The sequence below is a fragment of the Malaclemys terrapin genome, chromosome 6 (genome assembly GCF_027887155.1).
Source record: "Malaclemys terrapin pileata isolate rMalTer1 chromosome 6, rMalTer1.hap1, whole genome shotgun sequence".
NCBI lineage: Eukaryota > Metazoa > Chordata > Testudines > Emydidae > Malaclemys > Malaclemys terrapin.
This window is the reverse complement of record NC_071510.1, coordinates 52,287,969-52,313,249: the sequence shown is the minus strand read 5'-3', so window position 1 is coordinate 52,313,249 and position 25,281 is coordinate 52,287,969. Positions and strand designations below refer to the sequence as shown.

The following is a 25,281-nucleotide window of genomic DNA, read 5'->3' as shown; positions in this document are numbered from 1 at the left end:
GATGGTCTCCTTCCTCCTAACTGTCGTAGAGAGAAACAACCCTCTCTGCTGCTGCTTGGCTCTCCTTACTTGTTTAAATGTAAACCCAATAGTAGTTCTCTGAGTGATGAGAAGGAAAATGCCTGAGAGAATACACTGATGGCACTCCTAGAATAACTAATTCAAATGGAAGATCTGGAGAAGTCACATTCCGGTCTGGTCATCCATGCGCAGTGATATTGCTGAAATGGTGGAGCGAGCGTGCAATTCCATTAGACAAAGCTGAAGTTGATTTGTTTGGCCTGGAAAAATACAGCTGCCTAATCATAGAAAGTTGCTCAAACAACCCATTATAAGTAGTGACATTTGAAGATTCCACAGCTTCTACCGTTTGAAGTACACTATTCCTTGTTTGCTATGTCTGTGAACTCCACGGACAGTAATTATAGAAAATGGACCATAGTTGAAGAAAAAAACTTATTTGATAAAACTTACAAGTGTCGTCATAAGACATAGGTGCCAAGTTTTGTACAGCTTCATGTGACATTAAGTGCAAATTATTTAATGAACTAATTTGTGTAACACAAACTTTAAGCTTATGGTCAATACATTCTGCCCCAAGCAGTGATGGATGAAAGATATGGAGCTGCTCAAAATTTGGCAGTCATAAAGCTGTGGCAGATCAGGGATGCATGAGTAGATGGGAAGGGGTGAGAGGGTATGTCTATACACCGGCTGAGAGTGTGCTTCCCAGCATGGATAGACAGATACGCACTAACTTCGTTTGAGCTAGCATGCAAAAAATAGCAGTGTGGCTGCGATGGCATAGGCATTGGCTCTGGTGAGCACCAGAGTACAGCCACCCAAGCTGTTGGGTACATACTTGCTATTTTTAGCATGCTAGTTTGAGCAGAATTAGCACGTTTTTCTACCCGTACTGGGGAGCACCCTCCCAATTGTTGTGCAGATATGCCGTAAGGGCATTTGTGGTAGGACGCTGGAAGTTGTCTGGGTTAGAGAACTGGATGGATGGTTGGTGGGTGGTTTTGGATGATGGATGGGACTGGGGCCATCTAGGGGTAGCTGGATGCTGTTGGGGTTGGTGAGTGCTGAGGTAAGTGGGTTGTGAGGTGGAGATGCTGGGTGCTCTTGGGTCTGAGAGTGCTGGAGTAGGTGAGTTCTGTTTGGGAGGGAGGCTGGGGTCTATCCAAGGTTATATGTGAACTGCAGTTGGAAATGTGATTGCAGAACAGGCTGATGCATTGGTGCTAGCTTTAATTGAGCTATCAGGGCTAAAAATAGCAGTGAAGATGTGGTATCACAGACTTTAGTGCAGGCTGTACAGGCAGACAGGCACATACTCCTATTGCTAGCTTAGGCTGAAGTTCACGTCACCATGTCTTTGATGCTAGGGGGCTGGATGGTGGCCCATGACCTGGGGTCTCATTAAGGGCCTTGGGTCTGACTGGGGACAGGGAGTCGGTTGGAGTCTGGCTAGGGGAGCAGAGACAAGCTCTAGGAGCATAGGTTTCACTGGGTGTGTCTGGGGAACCTGGAGCTAATATTGAACTTCTCCATCTTCTGTCTCCACCCCTTATTGCTGCTCTTCATTTTCTGTTTGAATCCAGCAAGAGCAGCAGTCACAGTGTAGGCAGACATGCCACCTGGCTTCTTGAAGCCAGACTCCTCAGTGCATCTAGTAACCACAGAAGGAGCTGCACCACAGCTTGCTGCCCAGCTGGATGCGTGACTTTCCAACTGGGTTGCGGGAATGCAGACATGATTGCCAAATACATGACTCTCATGAGAGATGTGTGACCTTTGGCAGCCCTGTTTAGATGCACACAAGCAAGCCGAACGGAAGAATGTGGAGCCTGTATAGTGAAGAGCTTGCAGAAAACAGCTCAGAGAGAGGATCCATATTCAGCATTACTTAACTACAGAGCATCGCTCTTGTAATATTGAAAATCTTTGGCAGAACTTCCATCTATATGTGCCTGCTTGACTGCCAAGTGAGACATCCAAAATCAATGAGTGCAAAAGATCCAGGTTGCACTCCAAACTGAAATAAACCTCTGTCATCTGCATTTCTCGTGTGTGGTTTTGTGCATGGGGAGGGGGAATGGGAAAGGAATCTCCTGGAGTGAATACTACAACATGTATTTTAGTTTAGAGTGAATCTAAGGGCTTGTCTACATTACCCGCTGGATCGATGCACAGTGACTGATCCAGCAGCGGTTGATTTATCGTGTCTCCTCCGAGTGCTCTCCCGTCAACTCCGGTACTCCACCAGGGCGAGAAGTGCAGGCGACGGGAGAGCATCAGCTGTCAACTTACCGCAGTGAAGATACCACGGTAAGTAGATCTAAGTATGTAGACTTCAGCTATGTTATTCACGTAGCTGAATTTGCATAATTTAGATCGATTTCTCCCCCTCTTACTTCCCTCTCCCGTGTAGACCAGGCCATAGACATTTTTATATTTGATTTATTTAAAAACAAGAGAACATCTCTCTCTCTTCTCCCCCCCTCCTTTTTTTTGTTCCCTTGCCACATTTTATTCCTAAGGATTTTCTTCTCTTTCCAGCTATTCAGTTATGAATAACATTTTATCTCTCTCCATAGTGAATTCCAGTGCCACTCCATGTAGAGTCTTTCCGGGATACTTGAGAATAGTACGGACATCATCAACCCTAAGGGCACCATCTCTGGGAAAGATCACATTAACTTGCATTAAAATTCTCCACTTGCTGGAAGCCAGTGCCGTACTTGTTGTTTGGTATCTAGTTCAGTAATGCAATAGGACTGCTGTGCTGTGCCTTTAAGCTGATATTTTACAAAATAAAATCATATGTGCAAGCAAAAGTGCATGTATTTTATACAGTGCTGGAAATGATCTAACTCATCAAATCCTGATTTAGCTATATTTACTTTATACATAGGAAGATGTTGTAATTTAACAGGAATACTTCAATCGAACTTTTTTGACTATATGTAGTTTAGGAAGACATTTTAAAAAGCGTTTTATCCAGTTTCAGTTAGTTTGTGTAATTAAAAAGTAAAAATAGGTAAAGCATGATGTTCTGTAGGCTGTTCTCCCCAAGGTATGCTAGAGCCTCTCAGTCTAGTAAAAATATACTTGAAAAAAGATCTAATTTTTTTAAAACAGTATTTTGTATCTTTCATAGAAGATTTTGTCTTGGAGTTCTATATTGTTACTATGTGGGACATCCTTTTGTGGAGGGATTCAATGGCTAGCTTGTTTCCAATGTACTGTACTAAGGAAAGTTACTTTTATATTGAGGTAACATGGCAGCTATTATTCTTTTACTAAGCTATATGAGCCACCAATCCAGACTTGAGAGTGTGTATTAGTCAAGGACTTTAGACTACCCAAAAGGGAATGGATTTTAGTATCTCACTTGAGTATCCGCATTGCACTGTAACCCATGTTCTGATGTCATGCACACTTGAACCCATAATTGCTGGATAAGAATAAAACCAGATTTTAGGCCTTACAAATGCAACAGCTGGAGCCCTGCCCTAATCTGAAGAAACTAGAAACATAAAGACACTTTAAGCTTTTTTTTTATTATTGAAGTAAGTTTGTAACCCTTTTCCATGTGAAACTGCTGGACACTTTTTCTCAAACAAGAGGCTATGTGGGTAGTAGAGCGACCTAAAGATTCCTCCTCACACACGCTCATTCCTCATGTAAAATTAGCCCATTATGTTTGAGGTGTGTCCCAATTAATCCTCTTGTTCACCTAACTTTGGGTATAGTGATAGTGGCCCATCCAAAAACTCCGAGGCCATCTCTGGCTTCAGATTTGCAGCTGCCATCAGTTGAGCTGCACCGACAATGTGCTAGTTTTTGTGGCATTTGGCATTGATCACAGTATGTATAATAGCTTAAAATACAGTGTTAAAATATGCAAATACCTAAAGGTAGTTTTCTGCACTTGTGCAGTTACTTGCATGGCAGCCATGGAACACACTGCTGGTGTTTGCTGTTAGGCATTCTGTCTCTACAATTACACTAAGAGTACAAAGGTCAAATGAGTGCTTTTATAGTATAGTGAACAAGCTAGATTGTAATCTTCAAATACAGCTGCTGTCTACAGTAGCTCAGCCTCCCAGGAGTTATGACATCTCCTTCACACTGCAATGCAGGGGAGGGGAGAAATAACTTCTTACTCCCTTCCAATAATATCTGTATGTTTTCTTTTTCTTCCATGCTAACTTCTGTGACAGCATAATACAAAGAGCAATTTATTCAGTGTTTATTAATAAACAGAAGTAGATTTTAAAAAAAAAAAAAAAACATACAAAGTAATAGGGATCTTCCAGTGTAAATCTTTCAGGAGTAAATTTAGTCATGAAATCCAGGCAGGTGATGATGTCTGTTCCTTTTCAGTATAATTGTTTAGCTAAATGTCAATAACCGATGGGGAAGAAAATTCATTGTGGTACCAAAATCATCAACGCATGATAGGGGATTTTAACCTTAAATAGATTGGATCTGGTTTCATGGCACTTTTCATGAATTCTAAACAGCATTTGGAGTACGTTTCTGGCAATGAGCCTCTAATAAACTGTCCAATTAAATTATTATATGCAAATCTCTTTTGTGTCCACAATAAAACAGATTTATTAATATTCATATCTAATTCAAACTAACATTGACAGAAGGTCCAGGTGCTTTATGACCCTCAATTAATTGAATGAATTATTTTTGACAGCAATAAATCATCTTGTTGCCCCTGCAGACTCTGGTATTTATGGCATGCAGCATATGCTTTGTCTAGAATTCTGTTTATACTTATTTTTTAATTCAAATACATTTCCCTTGATTTCTCTATTTAGTTTTCTGTGTTTATTTCACATTCCTATTTTCTTAATATTTAAATTAATGTGAGAATGAAGGCTAAGATTATCCTCAAATGTTTTAAAATAACTGTTTAATGTGCTTTTGCTGTCAGTATAAAAATCACATCTTGGAAAATTTTATTTCCTTTGTTTTGTGTAACAAATTATTGGCTTTAAAATTCTTTCAATTGTATGTATGCTGTTGGCACTAGCTTGCACAGTGAAACTAGTCTGGACACTTACTTTCTGGCCTTCATTCTGATGCACTAGCACAAAGCTGTTGCATTAGGGGTTTAAACATCTCAAGTACATATTCAAAATATATATTTATAGAGTTGTTTTTATTGACATTCAGAACTATTCCATGACATCATTTCTATTCATATCAGTTTTGTTAACCCTTTTATGTAAAACTTGTGTTTTATTTTAGGCATTATATGCAGAATATACAGCAATTTCAAACCATGCTCCTTGGAATTTCTTCCTTCAGAGACTAGTTTTGCAAGGTGCTGAGACTCTACTGTGATGTGCTAAGCACACTTAACTTCAAATGAAATCACAAAGAATTGATGGGGATCAGAACCTTGCAGGATCTAAGATGATATTGCCAAATCAAGGAGCATTCTTAAGGGTCTCACATTTGATTAGGTTGGGTAGTTCTCATAGCTGTTACTTGGACAGCATAGAAGCCACTAAATGTATTATGAGCCTCCATGATGTTCTGCCCTGAGCCAAATCGGACACATTATGGGATAGGATACCTGTGAGGGGCAGGTATCTGATGCTGTCCAACCATCCTATTTTAGGTCTTCCAGGACTCTTCCATCTTGCTTCTATGGGGTCTAAGTCGAAGATGAATCATACAGGCAAGTTGATAGGCATTTGAAGAAGATGACCATATCATCTTAGAGGTGATGGTATGGTCATCTTGTGTGACTGTTTGAGAGAGCGGGACCTGTCTAGTTAAAACTTCATTCCACTTGAATTAGTACCCTTTGATGTTTTCAGTCATTCAGAGTGCTTTCTCTGAGTGGTGTCCAATATGTATTCAATCTTGACAGTGTGGGGCCATGTGTCAGCCCTACAGGTCAAAATACTGACCACCAGAGATTCATGATCATAATCAATGGGATATGATAATGCCAGGGTACAAAATATATACGATTGACAGAGTAGGTCACATTGATGGGGGAGTGTCACTATGTGTTTAAGAAAGAGAGTAAAATATAGTAAAAAATCTTAATTGATTCACTCTGCTGTCGAATGGCTATGGATAGAAATTTTATGCTTGAATAATAGAGCATAGCAGTAGGAATATACTGACTAGCCACCTGTCACCTGACCAGTCTGGTGGCAGTGATGGTGAAATGCTCAGGGAGATTAGTAAGGCATCAGAAACAGAAAATCCAATAATAATGGGGGATTTCAACTATTCCCAAAATGACGGTGTACATTTCACCTCAGGATGGGATACAGAGATAAAATTTCTAGACACCATTAATGACTGCTTCTTGGAGCAGCTAACCATGGAACCCACATAGGGAGAAGCAGTTCTTGGTTTGGTTCTAATTGGCACACAGGATCCTGTCCAAGTGGGGAATGTAACTAACCCACTCAGTAATAGTGATCATAATGTAATTAAATGCAATATCCTTGTAGGGGGAAAATACAGAAGAAACCCACCACAGTAGCATTCAACTTCAAAAAGGGGAACTACACAAAAATTAGGAAGCTAGTTAAATGGAAATTAAAAGAAACCATCATAAGAGTGAAATGCCTGCAAACTGCATGGAAACTTTTTAGGAAACCCACAATAGATGCTCAAACTATCTGTATACCTCAAATAATAATAATAATAAAAACAGTAAAAGGACCAAAAACTGCCACTACGGCTAAACAGAGTAAAGGAGTCAGAGCCAAAAAAAAAATCTTCTAAAAATTGGAAGTCAAATCCTACTGAGGAAGATAGAAAAGAACATAAACTCTGGCAAGTTATGTATAAAAGTATAATTAGGCAGGCCAAAAAAGAATTTGAAGAGCAACCAGCTAGTGACTCAAAAACTAACAGCAAAAATTTTTTTTAAGTACATCAGAAGAAGGAAGCCTGCCGTCAATCCAGATGCTAAAGGATCACTCATGGAAGACAAGGCCATTGCAGAGAAGCTAACTGAATTCTTTGCATTGTTCCTCATTGCAGAGGATGTGAGGGAGGTTCCTACACCTGAGTCATTCTTTTTAGGTGACAAATCTGAGGGACTGTCCTAGACAGAGGTGCCAATAGAGGAGGTTTTGGAACAAACTGAAATATTGTTGTTTAATTTATCACCAGAAAAATACTAGGACAGAATATATAATAATTCCACTATGTAAATCAAAGGTATGTCCATACTTTGAATACAGCAGGCAATTCTTGTTGCCTCCCTTCCAAAAAGATATATTAGAATTAGAAAGGTGCAGAGAACGTCACAACAAAAATGTTTAGGGGTACGGAACAGCTTCCAAATGAGGAGAGATTAAAAGACTAGCACTGTTCATCTTAGAAAAAAGATGACTGGGAGAGTTCTGATAGAGGTCTATAAAATTATAAATGTGTGGAGAAAGTGAATAAGGAAGTGTTATTTACCATGGTGAAATGAACCCAGGGACTGATTAAATTAATAGGTAAGAGGTTTAAAACACAAATAAGGAAGTACTTCTTCACACAACGCACAGTAAACCTGTGAAACTTGTTGCCATGGGATGTTGTGAAGGCCAAAAAAAACCTGTGTTTAAAAAAAAAAAAAAAAAAAAAAAATTAGATAGACCTATCAGTGGCTATTAGCAAAGATGGCCAGGAACACAACCCCATGCTCTGGGTGTCTCTAAACCTCTGAATGACAGACACTGGGACTGGATGATGGGGGATGGGTCACTTGCTAAATTGCCCTGTTCTGTTCATTTCCTCTGAAGCATTTGGTACTGGCCACTGTTGGAAGAGAGGAAACTGGGCTAGCTGGACCATTGTGGCCATTCTTATGTTTTTACGTATCCAAACATCATTTTACCTTAGCAGTTCATATGCCAGCTGCTGAAATTCAACAATGAATATTTACTTAATTGAACTTGGGAGTGAGAAGAGGAGGAAATGCATCAGGAAGGACTCACGTGTTTAATAAAACCTTTGTTGCTATCGTGTGCATTACTTTATCAAAGATAGACATCTAACAGGAATATTTTTATATATCAAACAAACATGTTCCAGGCCTCTGTGTATGTCCTTTAAGACTTGGATTCCTTGTTGATGCCCAGATCTTACATAGCAGCATTCACAAGTCATATCCCCTTCAGCTGACTTGGATACTCAGTCCCATACTGTTCAGTTTTTTTCTGATTAAATCACCCTTCCAAAAATATTAAAAATTATAACTTTTTTTTCTGAATTCCTGCTGATGGCTTTTAGAAAGCACTCTGGGTGAACCTAAGGTTGACAATGCAAAGCATGTTTGGTCTTGTCCAACCCTTCACGAAAAGGAAGAATGCACCTGCTTCTTGTCTGTTTAGTTTCAGCTTTGCCATTGCTATAATTGGTAGACATCCTCTGGCAGAGCCTGGGGACGAGTTTTCATGTAAGCTTCAGAAAAGTGCGTGACAGTGAGGTTGTTGTATTATTAGTGCATGAGACCGGAAGTGCAAGTGGCAATCTATAAAATCGTGAAAGTGACTCTATACCAAGTGCTGACAAAAGCACAGAATAGACTGAAAAAGGAAAAAAGATCTTGCTGTTCTGTTATTTAGCATTATTTGTTACAATAATAGCTACAGAAGTTTCAGAAGAAAATGTGGTTTTTCTAGTTGGTGGTTTCCCTTTAACTCTGTCTCTTGTAATGAACTTTGGAAGAGAAAAATGAAAAATATAAATAAAGCTTAAAGGCATTTAATCAAAGAAACCTTTTTTTCATTCGCTTCTAGCACCAAATGCTTCTGCAGCAATTCTGTAATACATTCTTGTTGCCAAAAGCACTTGGCTAAAATGTAAGAGTGTATTCACAGTAGTGTTCATACCTCCATAGAAAAGTCTGCATAGTTTCAGATTCTGAAATCTTCCTTTTTTCCTTCCTAATGCATATTTCTTCAAATTTAAGTCTCAGGGGCTAACTTCTTTTGGTTTTAGCTTCAACACAGTGTGAATAAAATTTGTAGTGCATATGTTGTGATTGTTATCGAGAAATCAGAAAGAAAAAAATTACAAAATTAAAGCAATAAATCAGTCCAAATAGGGGGGAGAGACCTACAAGATGCTGTTCACATGCCTGTTGGAAAGATGTGTGACTCGGAGAGACAAAAACTGATCTTTTTGCGAAGTTTTCTGAGGATATAGATGAGCTATTTTTATTATTTGTAAGTTTGAATTGGAACAGATTTGTGTGGTTGCTATATCTTAAGGGTCTAGGAAGAATGAGATATTGCTTGTGTCATTTCTTTGATAACTTTAGTAATATTGTTAGACTTCTATTTTTGTTTGGATTTTTTTGGATAATGACTTTCTTCCCTACAGGTCTCATTTCTGCTAAATAGTATTTAAAATATAATTGTAATCTCAAAAGTGACTCGACACAGTGTTGTGGGGTTTCATGTTTGCTTTGTTTCAAATTTACTCATCTTACTAAATATTTTTTTCACACAAAATGACTTTGTCCTGTTTTATGCATCAGTAACCCTGGTCCAACTCAATTGTAGCAAATATGCAGTTGAGTAACTCTTGTCAGCTTCTTATGTATGACCAGGAAAGAACCCAGCTTGACTTTGAGGAACTGTGAATTAGAGATTTCTTTGTTAATATTTATAAATAGAGCATAACTGATACAGAATCATGGTGTTTGTGTGTGTGTGTGTGGGGGGGGGTAGTAATTGTGAAGGGAACCATAAATGTGGAACTCCACTATGTCATTGTCACTTTTCAGAGTACATAGCACTGTAAGAGCTGGATTCGCTCAGTAAACGGTGGTAGAGGAAAACTAAAACATGAAGTCCACCAGTAAGGAAACTAGTATGGTGGAAACCAGCTGTAAACTTTCTTTGTTCCTGGCTACTTATATGAGGACAGTACTGTGCAACATGTAGGAAGGGGGGCATTTTAGGGAAGATGAGATAAATCCAGATTCAACACACACCCTGTCTTCCCTTCCTATTATGGGGGATCCTTCTTGTAAGATAAGAGACTTTTGCTGGACCAAGTATGTGTAATTAACATATTCCTACATTAGCTTCAATGAATCTAGCCCTAAATAGTGACCACAGAGACTCACTCAGCTGGCCATCCTCATTTCATATTTTTACTATAGCTCTTACATTTTCAAGACATGTACAGTATTTCCTGAGGCACTACAGGATTTACTTTGTATATTCATAAGGACATAAGAGTATCCTTGAGATGGATCAGAAACTTGTATGGCTGATGCATTTCCTTTATGAAGGTACAGTCATGATGCCATAATCTTTCCCCTTCTATATGTCTTAAAATATCTAGCTTTTAGTGCAGTGTGAAAAACATCCTGACAGAATTGTGCATGTTTCCTGCCTTTTGTTATTCCTATGCTCTTTGCTGTCAAGTTGATGTTTGAAATTCGTGTTAAGAAGAGTAAAAGTCCGTTCTTTATAATTAAGCCACAAAATCTGGAAAAATGAGGAAAGTATCTCAGGCTTACATCAGCACTAATAATGAGGGTTCTCTTACGACGAGATGGTGCATGATACCCAGAGCCGACTGCCTTCTGTAATGAGAAGTCTGAAAGTTAATGTCTTGAATTCATGCATTCTGTTTCCCGGGAGATTTGTGTGGAAAGCATTAGTAGGCTTTATCACAAGTTGTTGAGGAGGTACTGTTTGATTTCTGTGTGTCAACTTTGAATCTAAAATCCTAGAGTTCTTTCTGATACTGTAAGATATGGTCCCTTAATTATCTTGATAAATATTGTGGGTATCCATACGTATTGTGGGTAGTTGTTTTTGAGCATGTGTTGTATGTCAGATTCAAATAGCTTATACACCATGTACTAGAGAGTTCACATGATGCCAATGAAAATCTGTCTCTTACTGCATATAGGCTACAGATTTGAGCAAAAGTGGAATTTGGTGGAGGAGTTTTGGTTAGCTTCTGCATAATTGTTTTTATATCAGTATGGTATTTTTAGCAATGGTTGCTTAGAGGGAAAACAATAACTTACAATTTGCCTTCATTTACTTCATAGATGGCGGAAAAGACTACTAGATCATGTCTTTTATTTTAATTTGGCTTCCTCATTATTTCTTCCCTCTTGCTTGATTTTTCTCCCTTCCTGCCTTCAAAATCCCAGCAGCCTAATTTAATGGTGGATGAGTTATTTTCATCCTGGAAACCTCTGTGCCCACAGAGAATATGCTACCAGCCATCTCTCCTTTTCTCCTTCTTGATCAGCTGTCATTAACATACACTGGAAGGCATTTGAATGGCTCATTATCCGGCTCTAGTAAAGCTGCTAAGGGCAAGCAGTTAGGCCCCGATTCAGCAAAGCACTTATTCATAGATTTCATGTAGTCATAGCTTTTAAGGCCAGAAAGGATGATTGTGATTGTCTAGTCTGACCTTCTTTATGGCACAGGCCATGGGATTTTTCCAAGTAGCTAGAGCATATCTTTCAGAAAGAACCCAACCTTGATTTATAGTCTTAGGTAAATTTATTCCAACGGCTAATTACCCCATTGTTTAAAAAATTGCACCTTATTTCTAGTCTGAATTTGTCTAACTTCAGTTTACAACCTTTGGATCTTGATATGCCTTTGTCTGCTAGATTGAAGAGCAGTGTTGTTGTAGCAGCCCAGGATATTAGAGAAACAAGGTGGGTGAGGTAGTATCTTTTATTGTACCAACTTCTGATGGTGAGAGAGACAAGCTTGCAAGCTACACAGAGCTCTTCTTCCTGTCTGGGCAGTAAGAGCTCTGCATAAGCTGGCAAGCTTGTCTCTCTCAGGAACAGAAGTTGGTCCAGTAAAAGATATCACCTCACCCACTGATCTCTCAGATTAAAGAGCAGTATGTTATCTGAAATCTCTTCTCTGTGTAGGTATGTATAGACAATGATCAAGTTGCCTCTTAACCTTCTCTGGGATAAACTAAATAGATTGTTAGTCTTTCATTGTAAAGCATGTTTTCCAGATCATCTGTATAGCTGTTCTCTAAATCCTTTCCAGTTTGTTAATGGCCCTTTTAAAGTGTGGACACCAGAATTGACACAGTATTCCTGCAGTAGTCTCACTAATGCCATATACAGGACTATCCACATACTTAAGTGCTTTGCTGAATTGGGTCCTTAGTCCTGATGAATGATAAAAAGCAACTGGCCTACATCAGACATGCTGGATGTTCGTTCTATCTTAATTCTTTACAGGAGTCGTGAGGTAAAATTTTCAAAAGTGACTTAGGCTCTTTGGAACCTACATCTTATTGAAAGTCAATGGGCCTTTCCTAAGTCAGGTACCCACTTTTGAAAATTTGTATCCATGATCAATTTGACATCTAGTCCAGGTTTAAAAATGACTTTTACTTTTGTTTACTTCTGATGCATTGCAGTAGTGCTTAGATGCCTTAACAAAATCAGGACTCCATTTTGCAAGGCACAATAAATTACAGTGATATTCATAATAAGTAACTATTCCTGCTGCAGAGGCTTACAATCTAAAAAAGTTTAAAGTAATTCCAAGCATTCACCTGACCTTGAGCCCTACTATCATATTTTCCTATTTATTGTTTGTTTTTGTTGTTCACCCTGATGCTGTGTGGAAAAGCCCACCCAAATAACAAGGGGAGCTGCCTGAATGTACAGAAGAAAATTTAAAACTGGCAAAATAAACTGGTAAAAGCTAAATAGATTTTCCTCTAATACATTTCAGTAATAGTACTTTTAGATGTTACTTGTAACAGAAGTAGATGATAAAACAAATTTCAGATAGAAGTGTGATTTTTAAATTGGGTTTTTTTTAAGTTTGACTGGACATTTTAAATACAACTTAACCTTTGTAGAAAATATAAAAATTACATTTGCTTGGTGATTTGATTCTTCTTTCCCTGCCAAATCCCGTGTCAAAAAGGTGATCTGAAAGTTACTTGTTTGTGTCTGACAGCAGTACATAGTAGAAGAGACCTTCTACTAGAGACCTTCTACTTCAGTTACACGCTTATCCTAAAAAATGACATTTTCAGATTTTGTGGCCCTTGAAAAGGAAAAAGGAGTGTCTTTCAATTTTAAAGTGCCTTTTTTATTTTGTAAACATTTCTTGTTACATTATATTGCTTTTTTCCACATTAAAAGTGAACAAAATAATTTCAATAAAGAGTTTTCAAGTGTTCTGCATTCTGAATTTCCTGTTCAGATGTCAGGTTCCTTTCCCTCAGTAAATCTTGTATAATTATAAAATGTACCTGCCTCGGGTTCTTTAAAATATCATATTCAGCTTCTTGTGTTATATATTGAACAACCCCAAAATATCAGTTGTTTGATGTTTAGGTCAATAAACTTGCTGCATAGTTATTTTTGGAAGTTCCTTATTCATCTGTTTTGGCATTTTTAACTTGTATGTATTCTAGCTGAATACATTGGTATTAATGTCATTTTTCTGAACATCTTGGCCTGCTACAAAAATTTGAACACTGCAACTTTTCTGATTGGGCTACCTAATATTGAAATGTAGGTTGTCCTTTCATGTCACTGATAATTTTTGTATTTGTTTTCTGGTTTTTGTTTGTTTGTTTTTCCTCTAGACTGATGTTGACCATGGCTTGGTAAATAAAATTATAAACTTTACTGAGGCATGACTACATGTTTTCTCATCCTATATTGTATTAGGCTGCAGTCCTGCACCTGGTACACAATTATTGCTTGATTTATTTATTTCTCCATGAGTTAGTTTCTCCGGATGCTTAGTCTCTCATTATTAATAGTGCGTGTGTCAAAAAAAAAAAATGGATTTGTTGTCCAGTCCTCATTATGCTGCTCTACTTTCAGATCAGGCAGTCTATAAAAATGTTGTGCCATCAATAATTATTCTATTCTCCAGTTTAAAGGTATGATGATTCCCTTGCACCTGTAGCTCTTCATTACTCTCCTAAATTACTACAAAATCTTCCCCTCCACCCCTCCCAATTTACTGTAAGGTGAGAACTCCTTCCCTTTCTTCCACCTTTATCCACCTGACTGTTTTCTCTAACATCTTCTAAACCATCATTGCCCTGCACCTTTAATTGTTTCCCACTAAGTTTCTGAACACTGTGGGGTTCTCAGTGATACCTGTGTGGACAGATCTACTTAGCCTATTTTACTCCTGAGGGAATTCTGCGCCAAAAAAATAAAAATTCTGTGTACAATATTTTAAAATTCTGTAAAATTATGGGTATTTTATTTGGCAATAAATAAATATGGAGGCTCCAGCGAGGCAGTGGGGATCACAGGCCACTGGATTCATGGGGGTGGGAGATCACCCTGCAGCGCTGACCCCCTGGACAGGAACTCAGTGGTTGGGCTGCACCCCAAGCCTGTTGCAGCGCAAGAGCCGGGCCTGCCCTTCTATGCCAGTCACACCAAGATAGCAAGCGAGAGGGACACGCTCTCTCACGTACCCAGCCCTGGATCCTGATCCAGGTATGGGGCAAGCTGGCTCAGCCCAGCAGGATCCAAGTATGGTGCGGCTTAGTGTGGGGGATCCAGGTGTGGAGTGAGAGGGTTCTGTGTAGGGCAGTCTGGGTACAGGCAGCTGGTGGGGGCGGGGCTAGGAGGGGATCTGGATGTGCAGGGGGAATGGGACTCTACAGGGAGGTCCAGGTGAAGGTGGAGGAGGGCACAGCAGAGGGGGTCTGGGTATAGGGGGATGGGGCTTGTTGGGATGGGGGTTTTAGTCAGGGGGTGGTCTGGATGCAGGAGTGGGGTCCAGATGCAGATGGAAGGGACTCAGCAGGGGTCCAGATGCAGAGGAGGTGTGGCCTGGTGTGGGGGTCTAGGTGCAGGGGGAGGATTGAGTGGGGAGGTCTGAGTGCAGGAGGTGAGGCTTGGCAGGGTGTCTGGGTGTGGGAGGCTAAGTATGGGGGTTCTGGGTGGTGGGAGGTGGGGTGAGGCTTAGTGGAGGGGAAGTCTGTGTATGGGAGGGGTCTGGATGAATGGGAGTTGGGTGAATGGGGAGCAGCTCCCCATATAGTGACTCCCTCCCTCTATGATTGAGGAGTTATGGAAGCAGAAATGGGGTGTGTGGAGCTTCCTGCAACCAGGGGAGGTTTCTGGGGGTGGGTCTGACTCAGCCCCAGCTGCTCCTTGCAGGGGAAGAGCCAGTCCCATCCTCCCTTGCCCTAAGTCCTCCTCTGCACCGAAATGACGTGCCCACACTGCTAGGGAGGGGTGCATGACTGTTCTTGCTGCTTCCCTGTCAGAAAGTAGTTTTTCTGCAGGGAAGCAAAAAATCTGCAGAATATGTGAATTATGTGCGTGCCTTTTGGCTCTGTTTCAGCAGCCCACCTGACCTAGGAATGGGAACCCAGCCTCAGGGCTGCTGAGGGTCTATCTGATTACCCATTTGGATGTCAGGAAGAAACCTTTTCTCCTATGGGGCAATTGTCAGAGGACCAGGGAGTTTTTTGCCTTCCTTGCAGTACCTTCAAGCCACAGGAGGTTAAGTAGGAATGTGCTTGGTACCTACCGCAGGTATTTGGGTTGAATTGTTAATTGGTCACAACTTGTGTCTGGTTTCCAGAGCCATTAAAATGATAAAATGAACCGTTCCCAGAGGTAAAAGACCTGGGATTTGGTTATGGGCCTTCGGCTCATGGGATAGGCTCAGACCTTCTGGCCATCGTGGGCTGAGGTCCCCACCCTTCTGCACCCATTGTCCCCCTTGTGTATGTGTGTGGGGGGGGGGAGGGAAGGGTTCTAGGACTCAGAGAGCTGAGTCCTGGGGGTTAGACTGAGGAGAGCCTATCCCGTGTTAGGACTTGTATGGTAAGGAGCCCTGTAACCCCTGCACTGGAACCCATTAAATGTGTTGGTATAGGAGAATGGGGTGATGGGTGGATAGTGCCCCGCCCCTGTGCTAAAGTTTACTAAGGCCTTGGCTACACTGGCAATTCACAGCGCTGCACTTGCTGTGCTCAGGGGTGTGAAGAAACACCCCCCCGAGCGAAGCAAGTACAGCGCTGTAAAGCGCCAGTGTAATCAGCGCCTGCAGCACTGCACGCTCGCTCGCAGCGCTGCAAGCTGTTCCCCTCGGAGACAGCGCTGTAAATCCGCAAGTGTAGCCAAGGCCTAAGAGTTGCAGCCTGCCACTTAGTTCCATGCAAGTGACTATCCTCATTTCGTCACTGGATCGGCATCAAAGGTCTGCATTGGCATAGAAATAAATGATTGCGGGACTCGGGCCTAATATGGGCATGATGATGTTAAATCAGTGTAATGTCATCTCTAATTGTGACAGTCAGACATGGCCAAAAAAGTGTGGTATAAAGCACATTCTAAAGCAGGCAACCTATGGCACGTGTGCTGAAGGCGGCACACAAGCTGATTTTCAGTGACACTCATGCCGCCCGGGTCCCAGCCATCAGTCTGGGGGGCTCTGCATTTTAATTTAATTTTAAATGAAGCTTCTTAAACATTTTAAGTTTCAGAGTAACAGCCGTGTTAGTCTGTATCCGCAAAAAGAAGAACAGGAGTACTTGTGGCACCTTAGAGACTAACAAATTTATTAGAGCATAAGCTTTCGTGGACTACAGCCCGCAGTGGGCTGTAGTCCATGAAAGCTTATGCTCTAATAAATTTGTTAGTCTCTAAGGTGCCACAAGTACTCCTGTTCTTCTTTTTAAACATTTTAAAAATCTTATTTACTTTACATACAACAATAGTTTAATTATATATTATAGACTTATAGAAACCTTCTAAAAACGTTAAAATGTATTACTGGCATGCAAAACCTTAATTAGAGTGAATAAATGAAGACTTGGCACACCACTTCTGAAAGGTTGCCGTACCCTGTTCTAAAGTCTTTCTGAAAAGTTTTTTGGCTCCTTTGTATAAAAGTTCTAAATTCTCTCCTACTATTGATACTTTAAGAATGGAATCTGGAAGAGATACTGTCTGTGCAAAAACTAATTGTAATGACATTATAAAACACTGTGGTTCACTCCCCATTGTTAATGGCAGCAATGAAGACACTTGATTGCATTTGTTAAAATAATATACTTAATCAGTGCTTTTAGTAACCTCTTGTTGTCTTTTAGTGGTGTGAATCAGCATCAAATCCCCAACAATAGATAATGTGTGATTCAGTTGTATCATATCTATGTGAAGATAATTGACCAGAGGCCTCTTTTTGCATTCTTTCATTTATATCTGTTTTCATTGATATTCATTCTTATCTATATGCTTTAAAAGGGCAAGAATTTGAAATGGAAGGCCACACTTTCTCTTCCAAATTAGAACCTTCTGAAGGCCTTAGTCACTGGTCTAAAATACAAGTCTGAGTTTAAACTTGGTAGTGCTTAAAAATAAATCATGTCCCAGTTTTAAAAATAATTTTGATTTTACATGACCATCCCATGAAACTGTGTGATATCTGGTGAACAGATTCTGAAGAGCATTCCTCTAACTTGGAATAACCTACCGTAGACACATGTAACTAGTTGAGGGGGCCGGATTCCCTGCGAGACTGTTCATATGTAAATCGTCATGATTGAGTGGCTGGGATTTTTGGTGGAGGGCTATCAAGGGGAGTGTTCTATTCTGATTGATTGTGAGCACTGAGAAAAGATAATGAAACCCTTTGTACCCCTCCAAAGACCTGCATTTCAACAGGATTTGGCTGTGTATCTGCAACCCTGGCAACAAGACCCCGGAGAGAAGAATTAGGGCAGCCTTCCAAAATGCCAGGCAGAGAATGGTCACATTTGGAGATGAGCAAATGAAACTAGTAGCAAAGTGTTTAGAAAAAGAAAGACCACCACCTTCTGAAAAGGAGGTAGAAGAGTGTTTGACAACCCTTTTTTTTTTCTTTTTTAATCTTAAAATAAATTTAGCTTACTTATTTACTTGATAAGACTTTTTAGGTGTTCTTATTCCTTATTTTTATTTTAAATGTAAGAATTGTTTTTGTGCACATGGTGAAGTGAATTTGAGACTATATGAAGTTGTAAAAACCTTAAAGAATTTTCAATTTTGCTGAATCTCATTTGAGGTTAACTCTTTAGGACAATACCATACTTTGTTTCATACAGTGCTAAATTCATTGTTGGCATTCAATAGTAATGAGTTCAGTTGGGGGAATTTTTAAAAATTCTCAAATCAGTAATGGCTTTTAAGGGTGGAGACTGTAAAAACATTTCAGAGACTTGTTTTAGTAGTAATTGTAAGTGGTTATGCTTGTTGTAACACAAGCCTCTGAAAGAATTAACTATAAATGTTCCATTTGTGTTCTCAGCAGTCTGATCTGTTTGCACGGGAAGTACTGAATTAATTGGGATAATAGTGCTGATGTGAATACAATAGGCATCATTAATTACCCAGCTGTGTAAAATGATTCAACAACCCGAGTTCTCAGTACAGGTTTTGGAAGGGGGTGTCAGTTTTAGAGCAGGGATTGAATAATGAATACCTTACACCACATGAGCTGTGACTGAGGGGCAGACAAAGAGAACTTTGGGGAAGTTGCCTATTGTGCATGAAAGGATAGCTGCCATTTGTGACCTTCACACTGAACGTAGAATGTGAGATGCCACACCCTTTTTTTTTTTTTTTTTTTCCTTTTCTTCTTATGAGAGAGGAGACCCACAAGAGGGGTAAGCAACTGTGCCCTGCAGGTGAAGGTACCATTCCTGCACCAGCTCCATATACTTATGGGCTGAAGAGGGAAATGTGTTAGTGCAACCAACCTTTTTATATCTTTTTTCAAAATCTGACAATTAATTTAGTTCAGTAGGAGCTACACAGAAAAAGAACATGGCCCAGATTCTCTTCCCTTGTTCAGTCACTAACACCTATGGAAAGTGGATAGAAAATGCTAACAAATCAGAATGGATAGGGTCTCTTCCCATTTTGCACAGGTATAAAGGACAACCCAAGGTGCAAGAATCTGTCCCCATGTCTGTTTCATGCTGACTTGCTATTAAAGTGGGAGGGAATGGGTTGTTATCTGTAGTCTGCTGTGTGACATGGCCTTCAAATTACAAAATAGGCTGTTGGTGTTCGGGGGTGGGGGGAGGTGATTTTTATGCTGGGATTTTTTCAGTCTGTGTTTAAATGCAAGATTTTGTTGGAGAGGAAGTAATCACCTTATCCTGAGCTCTTTGTGAAAGAGGTTTGTGAAAGCAGAATCATGAAAAATTAAAAAGAGCCTCAGAGGGTCCTGTGGCACCTTTTGTACCTGTGTACCTCTTTCAGTTCTAAAAACAAACAAATGGAGAGAGGCAAAGACTGTGTCAAAGAGCAACATTGACTAAAGGCAACATCTTTTCTTAGGGCTTGTCTACACTTACAGTGCTGCAGCGGTGCCATTGTAGCACTTAGTGAAGACGCTACCTACACTGACGGGAGAGCTTCTCCTATCAGTATAGTACTCCACCTCCCCGAGAGACGTAGCACTGTCTACACCGGGAGTGAAGTCAGTATATCATTACTTACATAAGTTGGTAGTGTACACAAAGCCTTAATAGTATGTTTCTCATCTTCTAATCTTATCCTAAAAATAAAACTAATATCCTAGACAGGACTTAAAATCTGATGACCTAGAAATACTGCTTCAGTGTATTGTACATATTGAAATATAGTCAGAACCTGATGATCATGTAGGATTGGGATATGTGATTTTAAAAGCCTAAATATACTTTTCAGTAACTATGGGTTTCTCCAGCAGTTCTGTATTGTGCAGGAGACTCAGCAGAAGTTTGTAAAGGTCAGCTTGATGACCAAGTGTACATGTGAAAGCTCTTTTAATCATTCCTTCAAAAGGGACTGCAAAACTTTTAACGTCCCCCTGAGTGTTTCAGCAGGATCCCAAGGGTATCTTGTATCTTCCCTATAAATAAACATGAATCCCAACACCTCCAGTTTGATTTTGCTAATGAAATCAGTGGTACTTTTTCCTATTTTTATCTGTCTGAACCCTGTAACTTTACTTTTAAATAATTTTTATTTCTTAGTAAAAGTGCTATTTTCAGTAGCAGTCTGGAGTGTTTATGGAGGGAAATAATGTTGCCTTTGTAGTTGTTGCTTACGCTCTCCGCATGAACCTATCCCAGTGAACACTTTTTAGCATATTCTTAAAGCTTAGCATGTGAGAAGTCCCATTCTCTTAAATGAGACTACTTTTGTGCTTAAAGTTAAGTACATACAGAAGTGTTTGCAAGCTCCTCTCATGCCATTAACTGGATAAGTTGTGGTAGGTCTTGGAATTGTTAGTGTTCTCTCATATTTTTGTTTCAGAAGAATAAAATTTGGAGCCTGGCTGATCCCTGGAGATTTTTTGATCACATGATTTAAGGAGATGGGCTCCTTCTAGCAGAATCGCTAACTGAGACTTTCTGTTATTTATGGGGATTGTCAGCAGGAGGATGGGATGAATCCCCTACCCCAGAAGGTTCTGAAGACCTTTTGCAGGTTTTGGCAAAGCATGGCTACCTAGGCCTAGAAACTCTGAAGCACCTAGTGCTAATGCTGACAAGTGCCAAGCCTTGTGACTCACTTCATGGGGCTCTGTCTATGGCTTGTTCTGTAATTTCTATCAGTGTAGCTTATATAAGAGAGACTTGGAGGAATCCTAGACATTGGCACATGGGCTGGAATGTTCAGGACAGGACCATAATTACCAATGTTGACTGCAGGGAGATTGGTTGTCAGAGTTTTTGTTTGTTCCCTATGCTCATTGATGTGCCTGTGTTTCTGAGTTCCTCAGAGGCTTTATTATATTTTAGCTCGATTTGGTACTTTTTAGGGTGATCCTACCAGCAGATCATCTGTCACTAGAATTCTCCCAAAAATTTCTGGTAAAGAGAGCCAAACTTCTGATTACTGCTATTTTCACCCCTTAATTTAATCATGATTATAATAAGGTTTCCTGTTGTGTGGATAATCTAGATAATATCTGTAGCTGATCTCAGCTAAAAATATTTTTTTCTTTACACTTACATTTCATTGTTTCAGTCTTCCCATTCATGTTCATGGAGCATTTTATTTTACAGTCTATACTTTTGGTGTTCAGGTGGTTTATTGCTCCTCTTCTTGACAAGGAACAGAATATTTGTATAGGGCCTTATCACAACAAAGGTGAGGTTTCCCCGTGACTTGTTTCACCAGTCACCAAACCACTGATTTTGTTGTTGTTGTTGTTGTTCTGATCTGTGTGGAAAGAGCTCACTAACCTGGAGTGTAAGAGGAAATACCTAGAAATCATATGCCCCTGATCTGTGTCACACTCACAAGGAAATTACTTGGAAATAGCACTGGGGACTGGACCCCTTCTTTCCCACTGAAGCTCCTGAACCAGGCCTCATGAATCAACTAAATCAGCATTTCTTCTAGTGGTTAGGTTAATTCGTGACAGCAGAGTCCCTCTCATATTGTGAAACGTGCATTGCCTGTTCATTAATAGCTGCTGATAACACTACTATTTTCATTGCTTGTTGTTGATTTTGCAGAAAACATTATATTGTTCATTTACTGGAACACACAAGCTAAGTAAAAGTGTGAAATTCAGATTATTTATTTTGTTTTCTTATGCCACGTGCAAGGAGGAGCTTGAGAGGCATGATGTGAGCGATCTCACTGAGGGGAAGAGATGAGAGTACAAGAGGCAGGTGTGGGAGTAAATCCTAAACTACAGTCAGCTGGACTGCTCTTGTGCTTCTTTATCCTGAGCCTGTTGATCAGAGCAATTGTTGGTGAAAGAGGATACAGATCTCCCAAAGAAAACTGCTGTTTTCTTGAGTGAGGCCTGGTTAATAATAATAATTAATTAATTAATTCCTAGCACTTACATAGCAACTTTCATCTGAGTTCAAAGCACTCAAATGAAAGTTGGGGGCGGTATCATCATCCTAGATTTACAGATGGGGAAACAGACACAGGGGGGTAGTGATTTGCTCAGTGTTTCTCCTAAATTTGTTTCCTTCCCCCCCCCCCCCCTCACTCTCATGCAGGCAATTGCCTCAGGATGCAAAAGTATTGGGTGCAGCAGTTGGGGGCAAGGAGGAGGGAGATTCAAGAATCTAGACTAGTGGGACCTGACACCCCTTAATAAGTCAAGGATGAAAAGTCTGCAGGATTTTTGCTGGTGGTGTCAGAATCTAGCTATGTATTTGTTAATAGAATTCCTTTAGCAGAGAAGGGGTTAATGGGATGGGTCCTATTTCTTCTAAATTGCTGACATTTTTGTTTCTCTCCTCTGCTTCTTAAATGGTATAATTTCCCTCCAGGCAGGCAGGCAGGCTCTGCCACCCTGCTTGCCCTGCAGGAGTCAGATGTGTAGACAAGACTGGCAGATTTTAAAGCAAGAGTTTCCATATTTATAAATGGAGTGTAAAACGTCAAGGCAGATTTTTAAAGCTAGGAAATGTTTCTACCAAACTTCAATTCCTGTCATATGGAAAAAGAGCATTTCATGTGTCTGACCTTCCCTATGTGCAATATTCCAAGTGATCATAAAAGGAAAGCTCTGTGATTGTCATCTGGAAGTCTCATCATATGCTAAAGAGGCAAGAGTTTACCTCTGCTGGAACCAACTTCTGGAAAAATGGGGGACCATGAAAGGTCTGTTTGGCACAAAACAATGCAACAAGAAAAGAATCCCTTCCCTCTTTTGATGATACCTCTGCTTATGTGCCACTCAGTGCTCTAGATAATGCAACTCACTGCTCCTACTGAAAATAAGGTGCAGATTTTTTTTAATGGTAAATCTAATTAATCACTGGAACAACTTACTAAAGGGACGTGGTGGATTCTCCATGACTTGAAATCTTTACAATTGGCTGTATTTCTGAAAGATATGCTCCAATCAACCAGACGTTCTTGGTCTTAGAACAGGGATTACTGGGTGAAATTCTCTGGCCTGTGTTCTACAGGAGATCAGACTAAATCCGGGATCGGCAACCTTTGGCACGTGGCTTGCCGGGGTAAGCCCCCTGGTGGGCCGGGCTGGTTTGTTTACTTGCAGCGTCCGCAGGTTAGACCGATCGCAGCTCCCACTGGCTGCGGTTTGCTGCTCCAGGCCAATGTGGGCTGCGGGAAGCAGCGTGGGTCGAGGGATGTGCTGGCTGCCGCTTCCCACTGCCCCATTGGCCTGGAGCGGCGAACCACAGCTAGTGGGAGCTGCGATCGGCTGAACCTGTGCCTGCGGCAGGTAAACAAACTGGCCTGGCCCAGCAGGGTGATTACAGCGGCGGACCGTGTGCCAAAGGTTGCCGATCCCTGGACTAGATGATCATAATGGTCCCTTCTGGTTTTAAAATCTTTCAATCAACCTGGAAGCAAACCTAAAATCTATTTTACAATACAAGTTCTAGAATATTTGTTGCTTGCTTTTATTGGATTTTGTGTGTGTGTGTGTGTGTGTGGTTTTGAACAAATTATTTGATTCTTTGATTTAAAATAAATAAATCCAAGAAGCAGCTAAGGAGTGAGTGGAAATTGTGTGTGTCTTCAGAACCATACCAAAACCTTTCTACCATCTTGTGAGATACTGTTTGGTGGTTGATGGCCATTAAATATATGTATGAAATTTAATATTGCTCTGTGAAGTTTGCCATTATGGCTTATGAAAAATGGACTTTTTAAAAATAATAGAGGGTGGCAGGAAAAGCCTAACATACCTGAAGATTTGTCACCAAAAACTAGCGAGTTTTTCAAAGTGTGTTTTTAAGGCAGTATTAATAACTCTGCTCTCCTGCCAAGCCTTGTCTGTCTTGTGATCTCTTTCTGTACAAATATAGCCTCTGTAGGGGCATTTTACAACTTTGAACCTATTGCTGAATGGGATGCCTTTTGAAATAATTGAAAATAAAACATGGATGTTGGCCATATGGAGATGTGTTTACTTCTTGTTTTGAATAGGAAGGCCAGGTATCTTGGCTGGGCAAGTATCTTGGTCTTTCAAGGCATGAAAATTTGTTGGAGATCTTGTTTGATTAGCAGAATGAAATACCTGTAACCATTCTTTGGCAAAGTCTTTCAGTTTGGCTTTGTCTGGGTGAAGGAATTAATGTGAGGGTACTGCAGGTCAGGATGGATGTTGTCAGAACCTTAGCATGGCACTGGTCTGGTTCTATCTGATATGGCTAGTTATCTTTGCTTCCTGAGTACAATCATTAGGTAAACCCATTCTCTTCCTTCCTTCCTTGGTTACCTCAAAGCTCTTTGCTAGTTTTTTTGTTTTCTTCCTGTGTTTAGGGGTGAACTTGGGTATCTGGTGGCACCTGTCAAGTCAGATGCCAGCTGGAACTCATCTGACATGTATGCGTTGACGAAGAAAGGGATCATTACATGTGTAAATGTTTTTCGTCTTTGGTGTGATGTGTTAGGATATATTTATAAACACAGAAATAGATAATAAAAACATACAGTTCTACACTGATAAGTGTCAAGAGAATATTTATCAACATCTTTAGAAGATTGTGAAATGGTTTGTATTGTGGAGGTACTGTGTACATTACAGAATTTTATAAAATGCAGAAGAAGACAGTACTAAGTTTAGTATAATTTAAAACTAAATACTAATACTAAAAGTTCAGTAATTAGTTTCATTCCTTTTCAGTATGCATAAAATCAACTTTTTTTTAAAAAGCAGAAACTGAATTTAAAAACTAGGAGCATTGCAATTTTGCCATTAAATGTAAAACAAAATTGACAAAAGCACTGTGGAAGCTTAATTTTTGACTTGCTTTTGGAGACCATAAATACAAAGCCTTACCATGTCCTTAATAGCAACAAAAGTATGCCTTTAGAAATGCAGTCTGTTTAAAAATTCTGAATGCATCACTTAATAAATCTACTGCTACAATGCAATGAAAGTAGAGATCAAGGCAGATGTGACAGCCTTATTTAAATTCATCACCATTCAGAATTATCAGACTCTAGCAGGACATTGTTTCTTTTCAAGGTAGGAAAATGCTGATGGCAGCCACCAAGATGACCTTTGGGCAGAGTTCAGAGAAAAATATCTTCTAAGAACTGATATATATCTGTAAATATTTTAATTGTTGTTATATCTTGTCTCTCCAGTACCCATTTTTGAAAAATTGACGTGCCTTATCTGTACCTAGAAAATAGGGACAGAAAAGATCTGTTCGTTCATTTTAATTCCTATTCCTTATGGGTTTGTTCATCACAATATATTTTTCAGATACTCAAGTCTAAATGACCTGTGCTAGAACTTCCACCATTTCCCCTGAGAGACTGTTCCTTAG

General features: G+C 40.0%; 1 protein-coding gene across 2 annotated transcripts in view; it reads left to right on the top strand.

Annotated features, from left to right (window-relative positions):
* The window catches only part of CDC42SE2 (CDC42 small effector 2), a 129,759-nt gene that overhangs the window by 31,718 nt on the left and 72,760 nt on the right, over positions 1-25,281 (top strand). The gene's annotated exons all lie outside the window — the stretch shown is intronic.